This window comes from Crocodylus siamensis, chromosome 8 (genome assembly GCF_052110815.1).
Source record: "Crocodylus siamensis isolate JL-2025a chromosome 8, ASM5211081v1, whole genome shotgun sequence".
NCBI lineage: Eukaryota > Metazoa > Chordata > Crocodylia > Crocodylidae > Crocodylus > Crocodylus siamensis.
In genome coordinates, this window is record NC_143402.1 from 47,143,067 (window position 1) to 47,157,830 (window position 14,764).

The window sequence follows — 14,764 nt, forward strand, 5'->3', positions numbered from 1 at the left end:
GTGAAGTTTGTATTTCCAAAGTGTTCTTTAGAAAAGAAATCATAGTCTTCTCTGTACATTAACATGATACATTCACAGTGCTTCACTAGAGGGACTGAGAGGGCAATTTGTCAGGCAGTTCAAGGCACTGTGCCCAAAAAAAAAAAATTTAGGGTAGGGAAATACTGCATATAGTGAAATCTGGGATGATCCTGAATTTGAGATGACTGCCCCACCTCCTCAATAATTAGATTCTAGACATGGAAAATGTATACATTTGTTATAATTTTCCAGGTATACAATCTAATTATTTGGAGGATTATTATCAATCCATCCCTCTTATTGCTTCAGGGAGGTAGCCAGTGGAGAGGCAGGTGGTGTGGGGAGGCCAAACAGCTTGCCCCCTGCTTGTGCCAGCCCCCCTGATGCCTCCCCTTCCCCCTCCCCTTTTCCCCCGCTCTCTCTCTTCCCCCCAGCACTGGCAGGCTCTGTCCTAGCTTGGGGCATGGAGCACAGCCCCAGCTCAACCCCTGTAGCAGCCATGTAGGTTGCTCACCACCACTACAGGGCCAGACTGGGCTGTGTTCAGCGCCCAGGGCTGCAACATCCATGGAGCCTGCCAGCATGGGGCAAGGTTAAGGTGGTGGGGAGGGGGAGGGGTGGGCAGGAAGAAGTGGGGCAGGTGGAGCAGAAGCTGTGTGGGTGCAAAGGCAGTGGCGGGCTGTAGGAGCAGGCAGTACCTGCAGGTATGGCCCTGACCCTAGGTAGGGGCTGGAGCCCAAGCCACAACAGATGCCTGCCCCTCACTCCACAGCTCTCATACCTCATTGGCTTCCCCCTGCCCTGTCCCCTCCCCCCCACTCCCGCTCAACCCACCATGTTTTCCTCCCTGAGTTATATGGACTTTGAAACGAAAGGAATTTCATGGAGGAGCGAAACGAAGGGCCCAGGAAACGCAAGGCATCAGAAAAAACCCCTACATTTCCAGGGGTTTCTGTCCAGCAGTAGGAGCTCTCTAAGGCTGCTCATCACTGCTCAGTCTGAACATTGTCTCCTGTGTACTGACTGCTTTGCTCCAATACCTTGCAGTCCTTCCCTCAATCTACATCCGGTGCACTATACATGTCCTCTGTGCATCCCTTATTTCCACCCTCTGCCCCCTTTTTTTGGCTCCCCTGCTCTCTCACCCTCTTCTCCCCTTTCCTTTGTGTTTCTGTTTAGTTAATTGCCTCCTAACAAATCCCACCCAGAGCTTGGAAAACAACCTGTTCACCCCTAAAAAGAAATCATGGCACTAAAATGCTCTTATTGTGGGTGATCTTCTAGTGGGCAGTGTCATCTGGCTTTAAACACATCCACGAGTCTAGGATTGAGCTCAGGGAAGCCAGCCAGCATGTGAGCAGGGAACCCTGTCCGGTAAGCAGTCGTGGACAAGATGGTACTAGTTCCATGTGGGTCTGGTGGCACTGCTGCCCTTTTAAATATGCCATGTTGGGCTTGTTGGCCAAGACTTGTGAACCCCAACTATCCATGGGTGTCAAATAGCTGCCAGCCAGCCTCTGTTACACAAAATCAAGATTTTTTAGCAAATACACATTTAATACACATGCGCACACAGGCTTGCAAACAGTATTTTGAATGCTTTAAAATAGCTTAGACAGAACAGGTAGGCAGTAAATCTTCTTCAATTTTCTTCACACAGATTTTTCATCTTGTTCCTCATAATATGTTTCAGCTGCAGGATTCAGGAACAGAACCACTTCTCAACTTCAGTACATGCATCCAGGCACATTGTCCTTTAATCTTCTCACAGACCTGATTTCTCATTATCTGTGGTGCAGTCTCAAAATCTGTACATCTGTTACCCAGATTCGCCACAGCCTGCGGACAATGAGGCTTTCAAGTTTCCCTCCAAATGCTTCAGAATTTTTTTAGCAAAACATCATCACTACGGCACATCTGGATAGCAGTGCTCTTAGTGACCAGGTATGTGGGCCATGGGGTTGCTTTGTGCCAGCAAAGCAGTGATAGCTGTCCTGAGGCAGGGCAGAATCCAGCTCCAAGGTATTTATAGTTGAAGGGTCCAGCATAAAGGTATTGTTGCAGAGATCATGTTATAATACATGAAGACATTTAAAGCAAAGGGTAAGAGAGAGATAAAAGTGCGAACTTTGTTGGGTGGAATAGGCTGGGATCTAAACAAAATATGAGTGTTGATATGCTAAGAGAAAAGGAGGAAGAGTAACAGACAATAAAAAAGTTTGGCACACCAGGCACTTGGCCCCATTTAGTCAAGGAAAATCTACCAGGAATGGAAAAAGAGTAAACAAAGGAGGCCAAAAGTTTTGTGTTGGGAAAGATAAGTGTATAGTACCATATATGTGGAAATGGAGACCATATCAGCAGAGACCTAAGGTGAATAAAGAGGCGCGTATAGCTGGTATACAAAAAGGCAGTTTTTTTCCAGTTGCAGAGCTCTTAATTTTGCCCTACAGTCACTTCTTCCATGAACACCGGGATATAAACCCTAGCTACAGAATCTGTGTATTCTGAATAAATAAGAAAAACAAGGTCACCTTTAATAAGGTTCCATTTTTGTCTTTCTGTTGGAGACTACTGGGCATGATGACTGTGACTGATGTAGATGGGGTTGAGTTGCTTCCTGTTTCTGGAGGTGTTTTCAACTTCTGTATTTTCATAAATGCATTCTGTTTAAAAAAAAAGGTTTAAGTAACATAAAATGATTCCTGATAGACTTGGCAGCTTCATGTGTGACTCATGTGTAGCTCATCTCCAGCAATAGAATGTGAAAATGTGGTCCTGTTATTGTGTTTGGTAGGGTGTGGTTAAAACTTGAAGAAAGTACCAAGATGCTCATCTAATACTAGGAGGAATCATATGATCAACTCCTTGTTTACTCAAGCAAAGGTTGTGGCAGGACTTGGAGAATAAGCAATACCCTTATATTATTATATCTATAGCTGGTCAGAGGGGGATGGTGTTAGGAAATCAGGCATGTTACTTGTCTTTGTATAGATGTTTCTGTATAAGCCCTGCAAAGCTTGGTGGGATGTAGTGGAAAGTAAATTTAGCTAGATACTTGGTATACTCGTACCTGGTTGTGTTTTGCGTGATTTCCAGATCCTTTTTATTAGCAGGAAGATATAGAAGCTGATGACAATATAGCCCAGGTAACCAGGGTAGCCAAAAAAGCCATAACTTGTCCAGGGGGAAACACCTGATTAGATGTGAGAGAGAAGCAAGACAAAACAGCTGATGTATCTGTAGCCCCATAAAAATGTTTCTAAACTTTAAACCTTTGAATCACTTTTGTACTCACAGTGAACAGGCATACATGACTGTACAAGTTTCCCTATCAAGGAAGTGGGGAATTGGGACTTAGATTCCTCTTAGACTCACTCAAGCTTGGTCTGCCTTCAAAAAGCAGCAGAACACCAGATGATTGATACTCTTCCTAAAGAGATAAATTTGGGATCTTTATCAAATTTTGTTTTATTGTGACATGTTTCCACAGACAGATTCTCTCTGATTAAGAGTTCAAGCCTCAAGAAAATCTTTTGATCTTATTACATCTTTGTCATGTTTTCATTAAATCCTGGGCTCTGAGGCAGCCTCTGTCCTCAGTCCCATCTCCTCCCCACACTGAGGCAAGTGGAAAAGGGGATAAAATACAGCATAATTTTAAGATACCTTGATTTAAGCTAAGCACTTGATACTGTGCCTCAGAATTTCTAAACTAGTTTTGTTCCTCCTGAAACAGATGTTTTGGCAGAGGCCAATGTGTAATCTACTTTGCCTACTTCAGCCTTTTCTTGCTTAGTACATTAAGGCTGTGCTGAGGAATGCTGTCACAGTCCAATCAGAAGAGGTGGCTAATACAATGTGAGCTTTTATGGATTTTGCCTATGGCCACTTACTGATCACTTTGATTCTTGTCCTGGAGATTTGTGGATCTCCTTCATGCACCTGGATGTTCAGCACGTAGACTCCTTCATCGCTAGAAGTAAAGTGATTGATCCGAAGAGAAAAGTCTGTTTCAGAAAAGACAACTCTTTCCTTGTACCCATCAGCTATAATTTTTCGGTGGGATGAGGGTGAGAATGTTAAGATGGTGATGCCACTCTCTTCTGACCCATTGAGTAGGAAACTCCACTCCACATTAAAGACCAAAGAGAGGCTCAGATTAGTTCCAGTCAGCAGCACTGTGGTACTGAAGTCTGGGTAGGTTTCCCTACTCCCTTGATCCATCATTACCCCTGTGGAGAAGTCAATTAAAATAGAATTATTAGTGCTGGAAGCATGGCCAGAAGCTAACTCCTTTTTGGTCAAAGGGGTCTGAAACTGTGCGAAGAAGAAACGATAATGGTACTATGGGGTTTGTTGGAAGGGTCTACTGAGATATGGGCCTTCTTCATAAACAGGGGAACAATATCAATATTCCACAGCCTAGTCACCTCATCATTAGTGTGTGTACAACTCTCACATAGCTAAGGTGGGAAGGTTGGGACCCTTAAAAAGGCAAACAGCAAAGTGTGTGTTCTGAGCTACATGGGAAGTAAGGCAGTGACTCAGATTTGGAGAGCAATAGTAACCTGTTTGGTCCACAAGAAAATTCTGGGGGTTTTAAAAGGAGGCCTCTGAAAGCCTGCCATTACACTTTTCTTCATCAGGTGGTTTACTTAGCATTACAGTTCTAATGTCTGCTCTAAGTACAGGCTGACCATAGTCAAGTTTTGTAAGTCACTCCACCTATCTGGAGTCAGAGTCCAGCATTTGGGCATCAGATACACAGCCCTGTTTAATTATCATCTTGTCCTGGCTGGAATTTTGTGGGTTTTCTGGGGTCTTTTTTGTTTCATTGAGCATAGGCCTGAATGTGTGACTAGCCTTAAGAGCCAAACTGTAATCATCAGTGCTTTAGAAGTGATTGAGCATAAAGCAGGTATCAAATTTAGGCACCATTAATTAAAATGCCTTAACGTACATGTAGACACCTTAAAGCACCTATGTCAACTGAGTGGGCCAGAGCTGAGCCTGCAGGGCCCTGTGCTGCCACTGGGTGCCACCAAGAAGAACATGCGTAGGGTGCTGTTCTGCAAAGTGCAGATGCTGGAGCTGGAATGGTGTTTCTGGCAACAGAGTTACCTGTTGGTGCGCCAACTGACTTGGGACTAAGTCAGCAGATGGGACAGGAGGCATGAGGGCTCTTGTCAAAGCACAAGGAAAAGGCCCCCTTCACAATTCCCTGCAGGGAAAAGGTGCATCACAGCATGGGCAGGGCCTTTACTAGTGGCTCTCCTATGCCTCTCCCTTGGGGTGAATTTGGTGGCCAGGCAATGCAGCCCTGCAGGGGTGGGATGCCTCGCTGCCTCACCCAAGCCTGTGCTGGGGCTCCCTCCCAGGACAGCAGGTGGGCTGGGACTGCATCTGCTCTGAGTGCCTGGCATGACTTTTCCTGCTCTACCCACCTCCATCCTGGAAAGTGTCCAGCTTCCCTGCCAGACACTGCCCATGGGAGGGGTGGCATGAATTCCTGGGGGCTCTTAGTTCATCCCAGGCAGGCTGGCTGCAACATGGGCGTGGGCCCGGCCCTCTCCTTGGGCCATCTGATCCGAGGCCGAACCTCCACCCACAATGCACTTTGCCTTTCCAGGCCGAGCTGAGCAAAGGTGAAGGAGAGCTGCTAGTAAAAGTTCTGTTCACACTGACCTGCCCCCTTCCCCTGCATGGAGTCATGGGGGGGAGGCGGGGAGGGGTCAGCTTTCCATTATGCTTTGATAGGAGCCCTTGCACCTCCTGCCCCATCTGTCAACTTAATCCCAAACTGGTGGCACACCAACAGGTAACACTACTGCTGGAACCATGTCTCCAGCTCTAGCGTCTGTGCTTTGCCGAAAAGCACCTGCTGCCTCTTCTTCTTCTTGTCATCTGGTGGTAGTGCAGAGTCCCACAGGCTCAGCTCCTCCCCGCTCTTGTCTCACGTTGGTGAGGTAGGAACATGGGGAGGGGGTTAAAGCCAGGGCCTGGGCCAGGCCAATTGCATCCAGGGGGACTACATCTGCTCCTAGTGCCCAGCATGGCTTTCTCTGTTACACCTCCTCTGCTGGCACTTGGCTGCACCTCCCAGCTATTCTGCCTTGGATTCCTTGGGCTGTCCAAGATGCTGCTCAGGGCAGACTGCAAACATGTTTGCCCAGCAAGCCGCGTTAAGGCACCTTAAGGCATGCACGTGTAGATGCATGCCTAAATTGCCTTAATGCACCACAGGCTAAAGTGCATTAAGTTTAGGCATGCATAAATTCACGTGTAGGTACACCCAGGACACTCTAGCTAGAACTTTTGTTTGTGTTGGGACTTAAGAGTACTGACTACCAAGTAACTCCACTGAACTAACCTGAATGTAATTATACTGTAGGCACTCCACCAACTTCTGATCTACAACACAAGCACTTGTTCCTGATTGTTGTCTGACCTAGTGTTTACTGAGCTCTGGTTGTGTTTATGCCACTGCTAGGATTCTACCCTTGAATAGGATTCTACACAAAATAATTCCCCAGCTCCACTGTTGTTAAAAAGTTGTTGGTTGTGTCTTAGTGAAAAGAGGTAGGACACAAAGTGGTTTTCAGTAGAGATGCAGACAATAACACCAATAAGACCTTGGAAGATCATTGAGTCCAGCACCAATTTGCTCTTGAAGGTGTTCAGAGTAGGTGCTTGAACCACCTCCGATGGCAGACTGTTTCAGACCCTGGGGGCTCAGACAGTAAAGAAATTCTTCCTTATGTCCAGCCTGAAATGGTCTCGCTGTAGTTTATGACCATTTGACCTCGTCATCCCTTGGGGCACTCTGGTGAACAAACTTTCCCCCAGATCCTGGTGGTCACCCCTGATAAACTTATAGGTGGCCATCAGATCACCCCTGAGCCTACGGTTTTCCACGCTAAAGAGCCCCATGGCTCTCACCTGTCATCGTAAGGTCTGTTTTCCTGACCTCTGGTCATGTGCGCGGCTCTTCTCTGGACTCTCTCAAGCTTCTCTACATCCTTTTTGAATTGTGGAGCCCAAAACTGGATGCAGTATTCCAGCTGCGGCTTCACCAAGGTTGAGTACAAGGGGAGAATGATGTCCCGGGATTTGCTTGAGAAGCATCTATGGATGCAAGCCAGCGATGATCCTCTGAGCTTAGAGGGAGTCAGTCCCAAAACAAACCAAAGGGGGTGAGAGTGCTAAAAAGCCCCCTTGGCTCAGTAAAGGCATCCAGTAGGGCCTGAGGGCAAAACATGTCAGTGGAGGCAAGGGGCTATCACCAAGGAGGATTACACCTCTGCTGCTCGTGATTGTAGGGAGGCTGTTAGGAAGGCCCAAGGCAGAGACAGAACTAGGGCGGGTGACCAGAATTAAGGCTAACCAAAAGTCCTTTTTCAAATACATAGGGAGTAAGAAGAAGGCACTGAGTAATGTGGGGCCCCTACAGAACAGGCTTGGCAATCTGGTGCTTGCCTCAAAGGAAAAAGCTGATCTCTTCAGTGAGTTCTTTGCCTTCATATTTCTGAGCAGGGACCGGGACAACTCCCCCACTAGGATTATGGACAGGCTCAGGGGACACGATGTCATACCTAAGGTCATGGACAACCAAGTTAGGGAACTACTGGAGGGGCTGAACGTGTATAAATCAGCAGGTCTGGATGCTCTTCATCCGAGGGTACTGTGGGACTTGGTGGAGGTCATAGCAAGGCCCCTGGCATGGCTGTATGAGCACTTATGGTGCTCTGGCCAGGTACCAGAGGACTGGAAAAGGGCCAGTATGGTCCCCATTTACAAGAAGGAGAGAAAGGAGGACCTGGGTAAGTATAGGACAGTTAGTCTCACCTCAGACCTTGGGAAGACCTTTGAGAAAATTATCAAGAAGCACATCCGCGGGGGCCCAGCATGGGAGGTAATGCTCAGGGCAACCAACATGGGTTCATTGCAGGCAGATCCTGCCTGACTAACCTTGTCTCCTTTTACGACTAAGTCACAAAGTCCTTGGATGCAGGCGTTGAGGTGGATGTTGTCTACCTGGACTTCAAGAAGGCCTTTGACACCGTTTCTCACCCCATTCTCATAAAAAAACTAGGCGACTGCAGCATTGATGCCTATGCAGTTGGATGAGTGGTAAATTGGCTCAATGGTCGCACCCAGAGAGTGGTGGTGGACAGGTTGTTTTTGACCTGGAGGGATGTGGGCAGTGGAGCTCCCCAGGGCTCAGTCCTCGGGCCTGTGCTATTCAACATCTTTATCAATGACTTGGAGGTGGGCGTGGAAATCATGCTGTCCAAATTTGCTGATGACACAAAGATGTGTGGCAAGGTGGGCACACTGGAGGGGAGGGACAGAATCCAACTAGACCTAGACAGGTTACAAGGGTGGGCGGATGAGAATAGGATGGAATTCAATGGAGACAAGTGCAAGGTGCTGCATCAAGGGAGAAGGAACCAGAAACACACCTATAGGGTGGGGAACACCCTTCTCAACAACACAGTGGCTGAAAGGGATCTTGGAGTCATTGTTGATTCCAGGATGAACATGAGCCGTCAATGCGAGGAAGTGGTTGGTAAAACTAACCGCACCTTGTTGTGCATCTACAGATGCATCACAAGCAGGTCCAGGGAGGTGATCCTTCCCCTCTATGTGGCACTGGTCAGGCTGCAGTTGGAGTACTGCATCCAGTTCTAGGCACCGCACTTCAAGAGGGATGTGGCTAACCTTGAGAGGGTCCAGAGGAAGGCCAGTCACATGGTCAGGGGGAAGCAGGCCAGGCCCTATGAAGATAGACTAAAGGGCCTGAATCTATTCAGCCTCCACAAGACAAGACTGAGGGGGGATCTGGTGGCCATCTATAAACTCACCAGGGGAGACAAGCGGAAAATAGGTGGTGCTCTGTTCCCCTGGGCACCACCTGGGATAACAAGGAATAACAGCCACAAATTGAGTGAGAGCAGATTCAGGCTTGATATCAGGAGGCATTACTTTATGGTTAGGGCTGCCAGGCTCTGGAATGGGCTCCCAAGGGAGGTGATGCTCTCCCTTACCTTGGGGGTCTTCAAGACGAGGTTGGATACATATCTGACTGGGGTATTATGATCCCAGCACTCATTCCTGCCCAGGGCTGGGGGTTAGACTTGATAATCTGTCCAGGTCCCTTCCAACCCTAGAAACTATGAAACTATAAAGTCAGGTTTCATGGAACTCATAAGGGAAGGCAAAGGTGATATTTATCTAAATGCTGTCCTTCTGAGGAAAAAAAGGACTGCTGAGGAGGGGAGAGACACGGGGAGGGCAGAGTAGTTGTGTCAATGGGTTTGAGCTCTGACAGGACTCGGGTCCTTTGGTTGAGAGAGCTCTAGGGTTTTGGAATACTTAATTTAACAAAAAATCTACTTCTCAATCAACCTGAGTGTGTGTTATTTCCATCCTACTCTGCCTCTGCTTAGGGGTCACTCATAAATGAGGCTTTTCAGTTCATCTTCATGCCTGTAAGCACTTTGACTTGGCCCTTTGTGAATCTGTGCAGTTCCTGTTGGTGGTTTTGCAGCCTTTCACCTTCTGTTTCTTGCCTTTGCTCTTTGCTCTTTACCCACTTTTGCTAGCCCACAACCATACACACTCCAGAGCCCATGCTTTCTTAGAAGTGATTCTTCTTCCTGTTTTTCAGAATAAATGACATTTCCAGATTCTGAAAGAATATTCTTAAAGCAGAGAACTGGAAATCAGGCATTTGGTGTATCACTGTAGAATGGAATTTGCGTAGTGCGGGGAAAGCCATGAGAAGGGAGAGAACTATCACTGCGCCTTTGGGATTTCTATGGTCTCTGAGAAGGTCGGACACAGGAGAACAATAGAGAGCGGTAGTTAGTCATGTTAGTTTGAAGTTAGGCAGAAGGAAGGGCAGTGCAGCACCTTCTAGATTAACCTGTTCAGAGAGGAAGAAGCTTTCAAAAGCTACAGCCTACTGCTTCTGCTGTGAATAGTAGGCTGTGGCCTACAAAATGTCTTGCCTTTTGGAACGAGTGAGTTTGGAAGGTGCCAGGCTGCATGATAACAGTGGTTGGCCACTGTCCCAGTAGGGAATTTAAACTGAAACACAGTTTTCACACTGAAAACCCCTGATTGGCTCGAGGGAAGCCCTGATTTAAATAGGTGAATTAAGCTTAGAACAAGAAAAAGCACATTTTATTTTCCAGAACCTTTACTGACACAATTTTAATGCAATTATATTAGGTAAATAGGGCTGGAAGGGATTTGAAGGCTGCATCCAGATGAGCATGGACATTTGTTTCCCAGGTGACAAGTAGCAGCAGCACAAGGTGTGCTGCTTCTGGTTGTCCCTGGTGAATGCCTGCACCATATGTGCTCTGGTGTAGGGGAAGCTGGGACCAGCAACAGCCTTACGTTGGGGTCCTGGGAGCTTTCTGGGGCTCCAGCTATGGCAGAAAGCCTGGCTGGCAGCCAGAGCATGGTTCTGGTCAGCCAGAGTCCCATTTTTTGCAGCTGCCATGTGCGCCACGCCACACCACTTTTTTTTTGGCATGGGGTTTCTTAACCCTGGGAGATCCCTGTGTACTGCAAGGTAACAGGGTGGGGAACACCTGCATGTGCAGTGTGTTGTACTGCAGATGGGTCTGCAGTGCAACACATTGCATGTCCACAGCATCTGGACATGGCCTAAGAGATCATTAGTCTGATTTTCAGCCAGGGTACTGTGGCACTCCAGGATGCCATGAGATTCTTCTAAGGTTGCCATGGGGAACCATACATTATCAGATGTACAGAGACCTGATGAATCATATGTTCTATTTTTTTTCCATATTCAAAAAATAATGAATAAATAATGAATAAATAATAAAGCTAAGAGCTGGCATTTTCCAAGGGGTGCACTGAATTTAAAAATGTTCAGAACAATGGTTCCAGATGGTAAAATAAGATGTAGAAAAGATACAGATACACTTGTAGATCCTAGGATCAGAGTACCCATGGCATTCAGTGCACACATCTACACGCATGCTTTAGTGCACAGTACCCTATTTTACTGCACATTAAAGCGTCATGTAAAAACTGTGCAAACGCACTAATGTGCAGTAAAATAGACTACTGCACATGAAGCATTACTAAAAAAGTGTGCACTTTTGCATTAGGACAGTCTAATATGCTTTTATGTAGTACCTCACATTGGAGATACTAAATTTAATGCACATTAGGAAAAGTGGATGAATGCATGTGCAGACATGCCCATAGTTTACAGGGGTAGACTCCAATTAGGTCCATAGACAAAGCTGACAGATCTGGTGAGAAATATAGTGTATCATGAGATTAGAAGATGATCTTAAAGTCTCTGCTTCTAGAGTCCTGTGTTTGCATGTGAATCTCAGCCTCCATTTTTCATAAAACTATGATCTCAGCCCTTGTGGATTCAGCAAAAAGCTGGAAAATATGTCTTCAAATGCTCTAAATAAAAGAAAATACAAAGAAGTAAAAAGAAAGAAATAAAAATACTCATTTTAAAAAAGAAAGGAACCACTCACATTCTGGGGCATTTAGCCCAGGATTTTCATGAACATGGGATTAGTAAATTTGCTGTTTATAGACAGTTCAACTATATTGATAAAGTACTACAGTGAAACTCAAGTGTCAGTGACTGCACTAGGGGCTTCATCCTGAGACTATTGCGGTAGGTTTTATGGACTAAATTGACTTCAATCACTCTTTAAAAAACCCTTAGTTCTCAGGCTTTTTTGGGGGGTTGAGGGTGGGAGGAAGGGCATGTGGGCAGTGTCCCTTGAGTTAAAGGGAAGACAGACTTGAATGGTGAGTTCATGTAGAAGACCTTGGTTATGGCAATACAGTTGCTAACTGGACCTTGGGCTAGCTGGGAAGCCTTAGCTCGAGACCTGATTTCATCCTCTTACTAGCTAGAGCAGCTAAATTGGCCTATGCTAAGTGTGTGGCAGCAGCTTATGACTTGCTGAACTCCATCTTCTTCCCTGAAACCCACAAAGAACTGAAAGAGGAAGTGTGGGTTAGAACGGTGTCCCTGAGAAACTGAGTTTCTGGTTTGGTGTGGCCTTCACACCACTCTTTGCTCAGGGCTGGGTCTATATTTTTTTGATGTGATAGGTATCACAGAAGGATGTGAGAAAATCATTAGTTTCAGAGAGAATGGGTGAAACTCTCTCTGTTTCTCCCATTCCAAGCACTTTTTGGGTGGTTTCCATTTTTCCAGCCTCCCTAGCTCTTCTTCTCTGTGAAAAGCCATAGAGCTGGGGAGAGGAATGCTGGGGAAGGGGAAGAGGAGAAGTGGCCTCATTTCAGCTACCATGTGATGAAGGAATCACACACGTCAGACACACTCTGCACTTTAGATCAGCACAATTAGGATTGGATCCAAAGACCATTGAAGCCAGTAGGGGAAATTCATTGACTTCACTAGAGTTTGGAATAAAGCATTTACATCCTTGGTGACAGGTAAAAAAAAATTCTCTCCCTTTTGGTTGATCCCTGCACGTTGTGATTTTAAATGGATGATATTTTTGTGCTCAGATACTCTTGGGCTCGGGAGTCTTAGAAATATGTATGGAAACTATCGCAATGACAATAATACACTAAAGCAGAGTGAGAAGCATGTGATCCACCTCCCTGCAGTGATGTATGTGACAAATAAGATTAGACGTACAGATTACTCCAGCAAATAGTAATTGAAGTTTGGATTACCTCGGCTTTCTGTTAACATTCACATCCAAAAACTGCTTGCTCACTCACATTTTCATAACTAGGGCCCAATTCAGCAGGCAGATTCCCATCTACTTGATTTTTCCCAATCTGTAGACGCATTGATGTCACCGGGGCTGTATGTATGCATGAGCAGCCATCCAGTGGATCTGATGTCAGGACCAGGTACCAAGACGTTAAAAGTGTTGCTGAATAATAACCACATAGGTCAGCAATATTTATAGTGAAAATACTTATTTTGCTTTGTTCTAACTTCACCCAGATTTGTTTCTGAATTTCTTTAGGTAGTAAGGATATATGATGCAGAATGAATATAGCTTGGCTTTCACATATCAGGGGAAATTAGTAATATAGCCAACAGAATGCTCTTGTGTCCATAGATTTACATCACCTATTTTTCATTGCAAAGAAGGTCCTAACACCACATTTTCGAGGCCTTGTGAGATATAGGAAAACAAGAATTTCTTGCACATTAACAACATAAAGGTATATTCCCCATGATAAAACCCCAGAGCAGTTTGGTCTCTGAAACTTGATAAACACATATACACACAGTAGGTTAAGCTTGTAAATATGCCCAGTTTGATAAAAAGATTTTTGGTAGAGGATGATAACCATCAGAAAAGTTGTTTTAACATTAGCAAAGGTTGTTGCATAACTTACCAGGCCAAAGGCAAGCAAGAGAGAACAGAAGAGCAAACAGTTTTCCCTGCATGATTCCCCAGGAAATATTGTTGGGTGAATGTTACAGAAATCTGGGGAAGACAACAGAAAGGAGTGAGAGGAATATTTTCAATAAGTATTTTACATTTGTTTTCTTGGAACAAGTCATATATCAAATTTATATCAAATAGGAAGGTTAGCTTTGTAGTTAAAAGATTCAGGGCATCCATGCAGTAGTGGATTTAGAGTAGTGGATTTAGAGTTAGTGGGGCAGCTTCATTTTTGCACCCCCCCACCCTCCTCGGGACCCAGCCAAGAAAAAGAACATTTTCTCTTATCTCTCCCCCATTTTTCATTCTTTTTTTCTTTATCCTCCTCCTATATTATAAGTAATAGGAAGTAAATGAAAATAAAGTGAGGTACCTTGATTGTTTTTGTAGTCTAACTTTTTTTTTCACTGACCACTTGAAAATTGTCGAGGGTCTTGGGGGACCACTTAATGATCTTTCCAAATGTTGTTTGTACCATTAGATAACTATTGTAAAGTGCTTTGGATAACAGCGCTTTATAAAAAAACTTAATAACCTTTCCTTGGTCCACCTGAATGGAGTTCTTGGACCACAGTTTGAGAACTTCTGGTCTAGACGAAAGCTTGTATTTGCATTACGCTAACGTGAAAAGTGTGTAAAAATAAAAAGTATAGATGATGCATAAGAGGAAAAATAAAAGTTAACTTCCTCTGAAGAAACTTATTGGATTTGAAAAAATATATATTTATTCAGATAGCTTTTTTCTACACTTTTTCCTTTACAAAATTGTCAGTTGAGTCATTGTAAGTAATATTTTGTAAACAGGCACTTTCAATTGTCAATATTGCTGAACTTGTCAAATATTCCTGACTCATTGTATTTTGCAAATAATTTTTAACTTGTTTAAATACAGAAAAAGAACATTCACCAGCAGCATTTGTGACTGCTATTGTTAAAAATATTTTCAGAACGGTTTCTACATTTGGAAAGGTTCCTGCAAACCGTCATGTACAAGTCTATAAAAATCAACTGGTGATCTCAAAGCAGAGGACCTCATCATTTTCAATAAAATGAATGAAATGTTTCACTTCATCTTCAAAAAGATTTGTGTCTATGTCCTCTCGGTAGAATTCACTTAATTTCTTACTGTAGTGGCTTTTAGCATTTTTGTCTATATGTTTGTCAAAAAACCCACAAAATTAAATGACCAGTTTTCTTTAGAGATTTACCTCTACTCTGCAATTGCACTATTATTTTGTCACCAGGGGCTGCTCGCGCAGTCTGGTTTCTCCCCTCTGTCTGCCCTG

General features: G+C 44.8%; 2 long non-coding RNA genes across 2 annotated transcripts in view; one reads left to right on the forward strand and one right to left on the reverse strand.

Annotated features, from left to right (window-relative positions):
* The window catches only part of LOC149858423 (uncharacterized), a 71,099-nt gene that overhangs the window by 41,046 nt on the left and 15,289 nt on the right, over positions 1–14,764 (forward strand). The window lies entirely within an intron of this gene.
* Positions 1,205–13,897, reverse strand: LOC149858425 (uncharacterized). Its single transcript, XR_016443890.1, has 4 exons — positions 13,429–13,897; positions 3,918–4,256; positions 3,095–3,217; positions 1,205–2,687 (listed from the first exon to the last, which is right to left on the reverse strand). It is a non-coding gene; the product is annotated as an uncharacterized LOC149858425 (long non-coding RNA).